We start from the raw sequence: 15125 nt of genomic DNA, 5'->3' as shown, positions 1-15125 counted from the left end.
ATTGTTAATGTCGATTATCGAGGCTAGTTCCGATTGTCAAGGCCGATTCCGATTTTGATTGACGAGGCTGATTATCGAGGCTTAAGGCGATGTATATGCGGCCCGTATTTGAAGCCCATTGTGATGTACATTTGGCCCGTGTTTGAGGCCCAATGTGATGTATATGCGGCCCGTGTTTGAGGCCCAATGTGATGTGCATTCAGCCCTTATTTGAGGCCCATTGTGATGTGCATTCGGCCCTTGTTTGAGGCCCAATGTGATGTATATGCGACCCGTGTTTGAGACCCATTGTGATGTGCATTCAGCCCTAGTTTGAGGCCCAATGTGATGTATATGAGGCCTGTATTTAAGGCCCGTTGTGATGTGTATTCAGCTCGTGTTTAAGGCCCAATGTGATGTATATGAGGCCTATTGTGATGCATTTGACAGCTAGGCGATGGAGCCCATTGTGATGTATGTTAAGCCCATGTGAAAGGACCATCGTGATGTGTATTAAGCTCTTGAGTGAGGCCCATGGTATTATATATTTGGCCTTTGTGTGAGGCCATGAGTCCACTATATGTTAGGCTCTATGTGGGTCATTCCTTATGGGCAATGTTGGTTAAATGTCCACATTGTCGAGGTCGATTGTCGATACCAGTTATTAATACCGATTATGAGTATGTGACAACATAACATCATGATATATGCCCATACGCATCATCCGCATGTTTGTTATGAGATATGATTGACCATTACATATGCCATAGTGCTGGTGGTTTAGGGAACTCCCTGATAAGTGGAGTTATCCCACATGTGTGCACGGTATGCACAGGATTGATGTATGACTGGATTGTATGACTCATGCATCTTGCATTATGTGTTGTGATTACTATACAGGGCCGTAGCCTCCACGGGCATATTGTAGATGGTCAGATGGGACACCAAAAATCTGTTCTAACATCGGGCAGCCATAGATGACCCTGGGTAAAAATTCCTAAACCTCCGAGGCCAGGAGAGGCCCAAACGTCGAGACCGAGTGATTATATATGAGCGCATGAGGGCCGTATACCAGTAAGCTGTGTCTCCCACTGTGTTGTGGTCGGTTGGGAGGGGGTGTGACCTTACCCGCCCGAGTTAGGGGGTAATATCTAGGTTGAGTCTAACCAACTTGAGGAATGGGTCCACTATCGACGAGCCGGGCCCGATATTGGCAGGCAGATAGTGAGGTCTCTTCTACTTACCCAGTTGTGCGCTCGGATAGGGGCAGTAAGTTTACGTAGAGTGTAATAGACCCCGGTGATTTCCCTAGAGAGGAACTGTACTGATATGTGGACTTATTAAGTAGGAGTTGCATACTCATTCATTCATTTATTCACTATCCACTCGGGCTGGTGGTGCGTAACTATTTGTTATGTGTACCTTCGCAATGGTCATGATTTCGGTTGGGGCACGCAACTAACCTGAGATTAGGAGTTTACCACACTAAGTCTGACTATCCAAAATTAGGTATGTGATTGGTTTGGATAGAAGTCCCTTGTGGTGGACCCCATAGCTTGCGATACTACATACCATTATCCAAACTTCACACTCCTGCATAGTTATTTGCACCGCATATTGCATTGCATCCTCAGTATCTGATACTTGACTCTTTATGAATACTCATTTGCATAACTGATTTATATTGCGTACTATGATTTTGTTTGACTCATGGACTTATCAGTATTTTCGCTTACTCTGATACCGTATGATTCATGATCTTGCCAATATTTTCGATATTGTATGATTATGGCATTGTATTGAATACTTGACGCTTACCTTGTGCACACACTTACACTACCTTCTAAGCTTTATATAAGCTTATGCATGATAGATGCGTGCAGCTGATGTTACATTGCAGCAGCATTGAGCTTGGAGTGTGTAATGGTCTTTTGGAGCTTTAATTTTCGACATATGTATTTTCCTTTTAGCATTGTATACAAATATTTATATTAGTGGATATATGATGATGATGTTACCTTTGTGATTTGGGTAAACTTGAGGTTATGCTTCTTATAAGATAAATGTCCATTGAAAATCCTCCTTGTAGGATATCAGGATCAAAATCTAGCGTATGAGCATTAGAAGCGAAAAATGGGGTACTACGGAGGCTGTCGGCACCGGATTCGGCGATTGAAAATTTTGTGAGCCTGGTTTTTTGAGTTTGGGACGTGACAGATGGGTTGCTTGTACTTGTGGTATGGTGTATACTTGATTGATTGATTGATTGGATAGGTCGAAGAGATTCTCTCGAAAATCGCACGTGCGGCATTTTCCTTGAAATGAACGCGGGCCCACATCTTCTGGCCTAGGTATCGGATCGACGCGTGAGATGTGGCATTGGAACCGCAAAGATGGTGCGGTCGCTAGGGTGCAAGTTTTGAGTCGAGTCGACTCTGATATGCAGGACTCGGCTTAGGTTCGCGCACAATCGTCGGATACAGGTCGAAGGTTGTCGAAATTCAACCGGGAGGACCACGGAATCCTATGAAATGGTATGGTCTAAGATACAGGTCTTACAGTGTGGCCCAACTCATCTAAAGTCCATCAGGGACAATTTCAAAGGCCCATGCATGCATCTAGATGTTTATAAGAACCCTGATGATAGGTTTCTCAACGTTTTGTCTGTTAAGTTCGTGCTAATCCCTGTGATTAGCCGTAGAAATGTCTGGAAAGGGTAAGGCTATAAATCACCAGATTTTAGGGCGACTCTTAAGGAAAGATAAGGAAAGAAATAAAAAGAGAAAGAGGGAGAGAGAGAGCGCCGTTTGTCTGTTGCTGCTCTGAGTTGCACTGACTCAGTCCGAGCCACTCCGAGATAGGCCGAGTCCAGGCCATCTGGGTCGAGCAGCAAGAGAAAGAGGGAGAAAAGCAGAAGAAGGAAAGATGAAGTAAAAGAAGATAAAAGGATATGGACATCGCCATTCATCCGATTTTCGCACGGAGCCATTCGACTTAGTTCAGGTCAAGCTACGTTAGGCCAAGTTCTGGGTTTTCACCAGGTCTGTCCAACTAGACAGGAAGAAGAAGATCAAGAAAAAGAGAAGAAGAAGGAGAAGAAGAAGATAGGGAGAAAGAAAACTAGAGAGAGAGAGAGAGAGACCTGATTGCTACCAAATCAATCCAAGTCGCTGAAATCGAGTCGGGTCTGTGATGCAGTACCATGCCACACGAGGTTAACTCAGTTCGACTAGAACTGAGTCAGACCAACTTGGGGATGCGTTGCTAGACATTTTCTAGCAAAGGAAAAGAAAGAAGAGAGAAGAAGAAGAGAAAGAAAGGAAAGAAAGAACGAAGGGAGAAGAACCAGGGAGGATTCAGGTTTGGCTGCTGCCGAGTCAGGCTTCCTCGACTTAGTTTGAGTCATAGTTCGAGCTGGGAGTCTCGACCAAGTCAGGTTTGGGTTTGGTCCTGCTGTTGCCGAAATTCTAGTTGAGGAGAAAGCGAGGAGAAGAAAGAAAGGAAAAAGAGAAAGCTATATGGAGAGAGAGTCAAACTGAGTTGACCCACTGTGTCAAGGAGGAGTTGGGCCAAGCATGGGTCGAATTTCACAACAAGGTGAGCCGAGTTTCCATTTCTTCTATTATTCCCATTAATATTATGTTATTAATAATAATTATATTGTTGTTAATATTAAGGTATTAGCTAAGGATTAGTGTAATAATATTTTTTAAATAATATCATTATCATTATTATTTTCATTATGAGTTATCCTTATCATTGTTAAAATGATTATTAACATTAGTTCTTATTAAACTGTTGCTAGTACTTATTCTAGATGACTTGCATAATTTATTAAGACTGTTAGTTATGCTATAATAATATTAGGCATTGTTAGAATATTAATATCGACTCGTGAATTATCCTTATTAATAATACCAGTTAATACTTTTAATATGATTACTATTCTAGTCATTGCACAAAAATTAGGATTCGAGTTCTAAAACCTAAGCTTAAAATTAATTTACATGATGAAACCCTAAACTTACATGATTTAAACCCTAAGCCTTGATCTTAATCGTACAAGTTTAATAATATTGAAATCTAACCGCTTAAATTATTCCAATTTTGTTAGATCTTGACTTATCATCTTATAGAACGTTCGTTGCCTAAGCGACTTTTGGAAAAATCCATTTTTATCACATCCTTAGGATGGATTATTTGCCTATGCGGCTTGACGTAATAATTGCCCTATGTGGCTTTAAGGAACCATCTTCATATAACCTTGCGATGATAAGTCCCACTTGTAGAATTATAATTGGCCACTAGTTGGGTAGGTTACCTTTAAACATCCTATTTGTTAGCCTCATGAGCCAGGGATGATGGAATGAGAAACTATGCGTGAGCTGTCAGCCTATGCTGGGTGACAAACCCCCCATAGTGACATTTGATCTTTCCTAAATAGATTGTTTAAAATTGGAATAATAATGGTTGGGCTAATCATGCATTTTCATGGCATGTGATCTTTTTCAGGTGACTAGTTATCCTTGGGCGTACCTTGAGTACTTTTCCGGGTGACTAGATCTCCTTGGGTGATTTATATATTATGGTCTTTTCTGGGTGGTTAGTTCTCCTTGGGCGTACCTTTATGTACTTTTCTAGGTGGCTAGTCCTCCTTGCGCGATCTATATATTATTATGGTCTTTTTCGGGTGGTTAGTTCTCCTTAAGCGTACCTTTGTGTTATTTTTCGGGTCACTAGTCCTCCTTAGGTGATCTATATATTATTATGGTCTTTTTCGGGTAGTTAGTTCTCCTTGGGCGTACCTTTGTATATTTTTCCGGGTGACTAGTCCTCCTTGGGCGATTTATATATCATAGTCTTTTCTGGGTGGCTGGTTCTCCTTGGACGTACATTTGAGTACTTTTTCGGGTGGCTAGTTCTCCTTGGGCGACTTTTTACCAGCTGGATGTGCATCCCCAAGTCTGTGAGCATGTGCATCCATCTATGCATTTATATAAGATTATCTTTGTGAAATTTATTTAATGAATGTGTATACAATGAACCTTATCTGATTTCCATGATAATCATTATGTAATAATTGTTATACACTGTCTATGATAACTATGCTTAATTATATTGATGATACGATAAATCTTGAGGGTTATACCTCACTGCGATAGCCATTGACGCTATCAAACCGTACTCAGTGTGCAGGAGACGCAGATGACATGCATGTTGGCATTCATATGGAATAGGAGGAGCCAGATGATCTTGTGACTCTCTATTCCTGACTTCATTTATATTAAATTTGTACTGTAATGTTTTGTAAAACGTTAAGATATTGGTTTGTATAAGTTTTTGGGTAACCACTTGGAAACCTTGATTATGTATATTTGGACTCCCTCTTATACTTGATTTGTTTCTGTCCCGCTAGTTTATTAATTCTGATAAAAGAAAAAAATGTACGTGAAATTTGGGATATTTTAAAGGTTGACACTCGGGCTTTTGGAAAACGAGTAGTGTACTCGAGTCCCAGGAGCTAGGGTGTTACACCATATCATCTTCAGACAAGTGGTCAATCAACAATATCAAATAGGGAATTTAAACAAATTATTGATATTATCCATCCATGGGGGTCAATCCCAACGCTGAAATCAGTCCGTGTGAATTGCCAGCCGTGCTAAAGGGAAGAAAGGAATCTGTTCGTGAAAGTGCATACGAGTGGGAAAGCCCTAGACCAAATCCAAACTGTTCAATTTTTCATCCAACAGTTCGGGAAAAGTAGGTTTTGATGTAAAAAGAACAAGAGGATTGAATAATAACATCTTCTCTCCTGTTCTTGCTGCAACATGAGAAAAGCGGCCGTTTTCTTCTTCCTTTGAACCCACCGAGTTTTTGGCTCTGAAGCTTTGGAATCTTTGTTCCTCAAGCTTCATGTTGTTCGTCTGGACTGTCTGAAAGGGAGAGTTCAAAGAAATACCCACCAGCTCGTGATCCTCCATTAGATTCAGGTCTTCTTCCCATGGTGTTCTGCTACACCAAGGCAGGCTCGACTCATCTTGCTGCTAAGCCTGGTTTGGTGAGAAAGAAAGGAAGAAGAAAGAGAGAGAGAGAGACAGGGGGGGGGGGGGGGAGCGACGACTGAGTTTTGAACTACACCACGTTGTGTGGTCGAGTCAACTCCTTGGGGTTGTCGTGCATTCATGTCGCATTGAGTCGAGTTGACTCAGTTTGAGTTGTGCATCTGGTAGGGTTTAGGCCTGCCAAGCATCCCTTCCATGAGATAAATAAAGGTGAGAGAGTGAGAGAAAGGAAGGGAAAAGGAGGGAGATTCATTGTGGGCATTGTTGCCTAATGGATTAAATGGAGATTCATTATGGACTTACCATCTTGTCGGTCATTGTGCCTACATGGCATTTGGGGATAATCCCTTTTATCGCATTCCTTGATGGACTATCTACCCTCCATGCCTTTGATTTGACAATTGCCCTATGTGGCTTCGATTTAATGTTTACCCCATGTGTCTTCAATTGCATATTTGCCTAAGTGGCTTAATGGATCATTTTTGTGTAACCATGTGATGGTAATTCCCACTTGTTAAACCATGATTGGCCACTGGTTGAGGATGTTAATATTAAACATCCTAATGATAGAGTCTTATGAGCTGGCGATGGTGGTTGAGACACTGTGCCCGAGCTGTCGGCCTATGCTGGGTGATGGGCCCCCTCATAGTGACCTTTGAGGTTTCTTAAATTAGATGTTTTTAAATTGGAATAATAATGGTTGGGCTAATCATGCATTCATGGTGCTTGGGCATTATCGGGTGCCTGGTTGATTGTTTTAAAGATCAGCGTACTATTCGAATGACCCTTTTTGCATTTTGAATGGGTAGACTGTTTGAAAGACCCATTCTCGTGCATGAATGGGCTGACTATTTGAAAGGTCCATTCATTTGGCATCTGGGGTGTTATCGGGTGCCTGGTTGACTGTTTGAAAGGTCGGTGTATTGCTCGAATGACCCTTTTCCAAATTGAATGAATCAAATGTTTGAACGACCTATTCTTTTTCACATATGGACCAACTCTTTGAAAGGTCCATTCTCTTACATGAATGGGTCGACCGTTTAAAAGACCCATTCTCTTGCATGAATGGATTGATTGTTTGAAAGGTCCATTCATTTGTTTAACTAGATAAACATTCCTAGTTGTTGTGAATTCACACATCCATGCATTTAAATAAGATTGCATCATGGATTGTTTTGTATGTTTCCTTATTTAAACTATGCTTAACTAATGTGGTGGTGTATAATCTTAAGTGGAGTTCACAATGAGATGGCCACTCATTCTTTGAATATATAACCGTAGAGGTAGTGCAGGTGGTTTAAATGATACTCATGTTCGGGTTGATGAGGAGCATGGTATAAATACCAAGGATGCATGACTGTATCTACCCAAGAGAAGCTGCGTGATCTTACAGCTCAAGTTTAGTTGCATTTTATTCATTTTTTGTATGTCAAATTATTTTCCTCTTATATTTGTTAGCATTGAGACATGGGTTTATATAGGCCATATGACAGTCGCTCATATATTTGAAATGTGTATGTAAATTCCTTCATGTTTGATTTTTTCTCTTCCACCGAATTGCTCACTCTAAAAAAGAAAAGAAAAAGTATACATGAAATTTGGCTATCTTTAAAGGTTAACACTTAGGATTTCAGAAAATGAGTCATATACTCGAGTTTTGGGAACCAGGGCACAATAAGGCGATATTAGAGCGTAGTCTAAACAAATCAAGCTTTGGGAAAATAAACTTATACAAACCTTGAATGTCTCAAGTTAGGATATTGTTATTTCGACAAGAAATAAATGTGTTTTGGTTGGAATACTTATGTTTAATAATTACACGGTAAAGACATGAGACCATTCATTATCATGTGTTTTTATTGATTTAGGCTTCATTTCCATCCTCATGTTTCTCTTGATTTTGAAACAAAATACAATGAATCAATGCAATAATAGAAAAGAGAAGCAGTCCAAAGGTAATTTCGGCAGCATTTCAACTTAGAAAATGTCTGTCATAGCGACAGAGAGTTGTACGAGCTCAAGATTCCTTGTCCTACACCAATACGTGTATAATGTGTATATAAGAGGATCTTTATTACATAAACATGGAGAACACTAGCTGAAGGAAGAACCCATTATGCATATAACTCATAATGAAGGGAACTCATTGCACGGGTGAACCCATTGCCCATGTGACCTGTTGCGCGGGTGAATCCATAGCGAGGGTAATACCTGGTCTCTGCCTCTTCTCCACTCTGAGAGCTCCCGAGCTTCTTTGACTTTTTTTTTTCTAATCTCCCAAATGAGGAGAGGGAAGGGGTATTTATAGGCTTCCTCACGTGTGGAGCCTCAACCATGCACCACTTCCCCTGACCCTGCACAATAGGAGAGGTGCACAACAACAAGAGGGGCACACAATAGGGGATAAGTGCGTAACAAACAGGAAACTAGGCAAGGGGATGGCACACAACAGGGAGCCAGACAGGGGGAGGCACACAACAGGGAGATAGATAGGGGAGGCGTGCAACAGGGAGACAGTCAGGGATACTAGGCACACAACATGGTCTTGCCGCGCGCACAACAGTCAGGAAGGTCTGAAGATGCAGCATATTTTGTGCACCAACAACTGTAATTAGAGATTTGAACCTAAGTGAATCTCCCTTAGAGAAATTTTGAAAGCATAGAAACCCAAACTTAGGTTCCCTTAGAAATTATTAGGATAACCATTCAAATTTATGTGGAATACCCTTAGAATTAGGGAAAGTTGAAAACATAGGAACTTAAAACTTTAGGCCCTTTTGAAAATTTCTTGTTTAGTCATTTCAAGTTAGAAACTAAACCTAGGTACCGTGGGAGAACAAATACCCACTATGATGTACATAAGACCAAACAAGAACATTCTCTAGACTTGACTCCTAAGAAACAATTTTTGGAATCTCGAATTTGAACTTTTCCACAAATTTTTTAGTTAGAAATAATATTGTTACAATAATCAACAAATGGAACGAACTTAGACTTCGTAGGGAATTCCTTACCCACCATATTGTACATTATATCAAACATAAGCACTCTCTAAACTAAGGGAATAATATTAGGAATTGTAATTTAAAATTCCTAGTACATCTCGTTATTTAGAGATGATTATTCTCACAAATTTCAGCACTTAGGGTTAACTAAAGGTGAAGTTATAGAATTTTGGATAAATTTTCAACCCTAGACTGAGCATATCGAGACTAGATTTGAAATCCTAGGTGAATTTGACAAATTTCATGTAGAAATCTTGGTCTTGAAGTTTTTGGTAGTGCATTAGGTAATCAAAGTGTGTAGTGAAAGCATAATGCTCATTTGAGCTGTGTCACATAGATTTCGGGCACTCTTATTGGGATCACGAACTTATGGAATCATGTTTACGCGAAGTGTACATGGATTGATCCAAATTCTAAATGTTAGTGAATCCCAATGATCTCAATGCCTTAATCAAGCAGAGGATCGGGAATTGCTAGGATTAGAAATTGATGTCAATGAATCCACTGTTCTGCCATAGGCAGAGGATCGATATATTGGGCTCAAACTTATTACAACTATCTATTCATGTTAGCTCGAACACTGAAAACAGAAAACTGTATTGTACTTTAGATAGCGGGGAGCTATCATTAAAGGAAAAAGAAAATAGAATAAAAGATATAATATTATTAGTTGTCACCTACATGAACTTATAATATTAGGAAATACTATAGGAAATTGGGATGTCGTTAGGCATTGAAATAAATTGCTAGTTTTGATAGATAATAAAAATATTTTCAATCTTTAGGTAAACATATATACGTTGGTTGATTTGTTAGAATAGTGTTCTAAGAGCGTTGGCACAATTTGGATATAGCCTGTCAAAACCAAGTTCCGACGGCACACTTGGACATATTAGAAATAAGGTACACCATCATGATGATTTTATTACTTATAATATTAATAGTTGAGATGTGCGTTATGAAATCTCGAGGAAAGTTTTTCTTTAAGGGGGGTAGATTGTAATCACCTTTTTCTACTAGTCGGTCATGAGCACTTGCACGTATAGATAAAATTAGTAGGAAAACTAGTGATTGCATAGAGACACCATGAAATAGATTGTTGTTCCCATTTGTAGTACAAGTGTTGAATTTTGGGGATGAAATTCTCTTTAACGGGGGTAGATTGTAACACCCCATACTTTTCAGTACTTGGGTATTACCATGAAAACTAAATTTAGCTCATACATGTGTATGTCATTCTAGCCTAATCTAAATGTCAATCACAAATCTAGAGACTTGAATTAGCAGATCCACCATTCATCTATTTTTTGAAACTCCATCAGATGATACATCACATAATAATTACAATTAGGCCATTTGATCACTAGATCTACTGATAATTTTGAACTAAACTATGTTCGAAACCCTACGAACATGAATGAATGATCAGATTTAAGATGAATCTGACCATCAGATCTTCATAGGTCTTAGAATAACCTTAAGTTTAGAAAGTGTAAACTATCCGAGCTTTGAATCCGCCTCATCTCTAGCCAGATGTCCTAATAAGACCATAGAATCTAATGGAAGGAGTATATTTCAAAATGGAACATCACAGTGGACCCCATCAGATTCTAGTGTATATTAGTAGGCGTGCTCCTGCTGTGCACTGAAATTGGGCCCAAACTAGGTTTGAGCCAATCACACTAAGGGTCACATGATGTTCTAATCGAATAATTAAACTATACAATGTCCGCTTTAATGAATCCACTGTTATGGAATCTGCATACCTCCCTCGCACAAGCCCGCCATTAGTTTGCACGATAAACCATCTGTGTATAAATCCAACTGACAGGTTTCAATCAAACGACCTTAGAAACCTCTAGGACCAAGTTTGTAGATACACCAACCTTCAGGTTACTAGTAATTAGTAATTAACATAAAAATCTAGTGGTGTGGCTCACCGAAGGTTTGGATATGTCTCATCTTTAATCCAGGCTCCCCACATTAGAGAATGAAGTTAATGAACAACATAGATTTCCCCATATAGAAGGGTGGACTCCACTTTTTTCATTGAGAGCGCATGGAGCTTGAGTGCATTGCAGAGCATTGAGCTTGGATGCTCGGTCAAACTGGGTTTGACCGAGACTGCCCAAAGAGGAAGGGTTCTCTCCTTCTTTCCCACCAGTGATGATTCAAACAGACGAATGCCCATTTGATCATCAGATGGCCCATCAACATGTCTTGTTAGTGTCATTTGAACTGCCCATTGTGATTGGGATGCACCTCCGACCAAACCCCAACCCCTTCTGCACACAGACACACGTGTGCATGCACACGATTCTTAGCACAACGGATGCGTATGTGCGGTAGGTTTTTTTGAAAATGGAAATGGGTTTTGCTGCCAAGCTGGCTGTCACATCCCAGACTCAGTAACAAGACTCACAAGGAACCCGATAGCCAGTTCTGGCCGCAACAGCCTCCATAGTACCCCATTCTCGGCTCCTGAGGTAGGTTCTGATCATAGGATCCTACAAGGAGGATTTCCATAGCAGTATAATCATTTCTAATACGAGCATACCCAAGATCATAACAAGTATATCTGAGAATAACAAAGGCTCACACCACAAAATCTACTATAAATTTAAACTTTTACAAGTTTCCATAAGGTCCAAAAGGACATACATAATATAATAGAAGAAGGAGAGAAAAGTCTGCAACACCAGGGTCCTCAAGCTCAACTCTAATCCAAACTGTGCCGCTACGATGTCTACTTAGGATCTCCTGAACGCATCAATCATACATAAGTTTATAGAAGCTTAGAGGGTGGTGAAAGTGTGTGATAATAGTGCACAGAAGAATAATAAGAGGTATTGGAAGGGAAACATGCTCAATGACAATATCACTAGCCTTACCAAGGCTTATTATGAATACGATGCAATGAGTACTGAGTGCCTTACCAAGGTGATGCATAAGGGGGCTTATACAGCCAATGCGAATGCAATGTGAAGTGATGCCAGTGCTCATATCCAAATCCATATATCAAGTACATTTTCAATCATAAGGAAATCATTAGGGTCCAGTACACTGCTTGATGACTGCCGCTCCACAGACCCACACAGTCAAACGAGTATAAGAGACTTCACTACTTGCCTGTGGATAGCTAATCACCAGCAAGGCTTGACGGTAGCGGACCCATTTACGAGCTGGTCAGACTCAGTCTAGCAATGCCTCCTACACCAAGTGGGTAAGGCCACACCCCTACCCAATGGACTACACGACAGTGGGAGTCGCGCCCTAATAGTATAAGGCCCTTGTGCGCTCATAGTTTCCACTTGGTCACGGCGTTGGGGCAGATCCTTGGTACCATGGAAGTTTTAGAAATTTCACCCATAGGCATCCTATGCACCCGATATACTCAAATACATTTTTGGTGTCCACACATATGGCCATTCATGAATATCCCTGTTGAGGTAAGGCCCTGATGAAGCAAGGGTGGTATCATCATGAAATGTGATGCCAATGCATGAGTCACACATACAGATCATGCACTAGCTTCAGGCATTCAATGTGCACAAGGGGAGAAACTCCATCCCTCTATAACCACCACACAATGCAATCAATTCACACAGATGATGCATATGGGTCACAATGATGTAGATGTGCTACCTGTAGATTATATTCCTCATTCCCAAGGAGGGACAAAGTCTAGATACATAGACAGGTACTCTAAGTTGAAGTGAAGTCCTCTAGTTGGGGCCTAATTCTTTGGGGTGGCCCACAAGCTAAGAGGGTCATAAACCCAAAGAGAAGCGGCCCTAATCAAGAGCTTAAGGTGGACCTTCAACCACCTATAGGAACCCTATGGGCCTACCTTAAGGCCACTAAGGAGGACATCCAACCTCAACTGGGTCCCAAAAGGCAGCCCGTTACGCATATAAAGTAAAGTCCAAGGCCCAAGCAATCCAGGGCCTAGTGGGCCATACATTAAGCCCAATACATATGTAACATGGTGGGCTCTCAAGCAAGGTTTGGGCCCAACCATAAAGATCATGAGTCCAATCATTGTGGTGGGCCTAATGGGTAGCCCATTATTCCAATATATGGGTAATCCTTACATTTAAAACAAGTAAGTTGGGCTTCACATCTTGGCCCAAGCATGGATTTATTTTAATGGGCAAGTAAGGGCCCAACTACTTGAGTATTGGCCCATAAAACCCATCACAATGGCATGATAATATAGGCCCCAAAGGTCCAATGGACTTATAAAAAATTTCAAGACAATGGGCCTAGGAAAACCTAACAAATAACTAAGAAGACTAGTCCAATAAAAACTTAATTGGAATGGGCCTTAAATATGCACTAATTAAGTCTAAAAATATAATTAAAATGGGGCAAGATATGTTTAATAATGTCCCCAAATTTGGTAGACCATGCTGGCCCAAAACATTCATTTATGGGCAGCAACTATGGGCCTATTGCTAAAATTCCAGCCCACCCACAATCTGGCTTACTAGAAATTCAAAAATTAATTAATTTATATATTTATTTTAGTTCCTGGTGACCCATACATGTCACAAGGGGGTCCACCAGATGAAGGGAGTATATTAAACACGTAAATCAGATGGGCCATGTTGCTGGACTGGACGTCCAGTAGCAGCCTAATGGGCTAGGCGTCCCATGTGTAGGCAGCTCTATGAGCCTGGGTATTTGGCCCAAAAACTCATCTAATGGGCCCCAATTGGATGCTACTGAAGAGGAGGATGATCACGTCCCCTATGGACCCCATATGGATGAACGGTGGGATATAAAATACATTGAGGTGGGCCCACAAAGTGGCCTAGATGGCTAGCCAAGGCTGGACGCCCTAGCTTGGTGGGCCACTCTAGGCTGCACCACGGACGGTACAGGGACCTAATGGTCCTGAGAATTTGTAGGGTGGTCCTTCCATGGGTGGGCCACATCTTCACAAAGTTTCATGATTTTTGAATACTTAAAAGTATTTTAATTAAATTCAGAATTACAATCTATCCAGAGTGAAATGTTACTGTCCATGCAATGTTTTATCCAATAAGGTGGGCCCAAACTTCATCTAAGAGGGGAGAAATGGATGTTTAGTATTTTTTCCATAAACTACAGTAAGGTGGGGTCCAAAAAAAGTGCCCAGCCTTTAGAGAAACTAAGCTGAAATTTGTGTTTTCCCTCCATACATATGGGCTAGACGGTTTAACAAGGTGGATTGCCTACCCCTATGGGCCTCCCATTTTGGGTACCATTTCATGGGCCATCTGAGGTGTGGTCCATCACACCTCAAGATGGGGTCCACAAATTCATATTACACCTTATAGACATAAAGAAAATTGTGGAAATCATGATCCAAAATCCATGCCATACATTGACCATGACAGTCCATGTAACAGCCAAGATTTTTGGACAACAATACATGGCTGGTCATATTAACCTATATCTCAATAATATTAGTAATTAAAAGGGTGTGTGGCCTTCCTAATTGGGCCCCACACATGTCCAGATCATAAACTAAGGTCAGGACACTTGCATGCATTATTTAGGGTGTCCAAAAACCATAAAATAAGGTGGTAGGGGCGTCCCACCCTTGTTGAATTTTGGGATGTCCTAGGCCCACCAAGTAGGCCACACACATCATCATCTACAATAATAAGAGAAAGCAGAAGAAGAAATATAACCCGGCCATGGGGGTAGGGCCTCGCCACTAATGGGCCCTCCCAAGATTTAATCTCATCCATACAACTATATAGATTGTACATGCAACAATAAACCAATGCATGCATAATCCATAACTAAAAAGGGTGGTTAGGATGCCATCCCAACATGACTTCTAGGGTCTAAATGCCCTTGGAATGAAGTAGATAATATAATACATCATGATGGGGTCCATGGAGAATGGCCCCATCATGTATTATGATATGCATGTAGGATGGGCCAAAGGACCACATCCATGGGGTCAAATGGGATCCCCACTATAGATTGGTGGGTCCCATGCGATCCATATATGAAGAAAAGAGAAGATTAAAGGTCAAGAAAGAAATCAGAAATTATATTCACCCACATGCAAAGCAAG

The sequence above is a fragment of the Magnolia sinica genome, chromosome 1, assembly GCF_029962835.1.
Source record: "Magnolia sinica isolate HGM2019 chromosome 1, MsV1, whole genome shotgun sequence".
NCBI lineage: Eukaryota > Viridiplantae > Streptophyta > Magnoliopsida > Magnoliales > Magnoliaceae > Magnolia > Magnolia sinica.
This window is presented reverse-complemented; position numbering follows the sequence as displayed.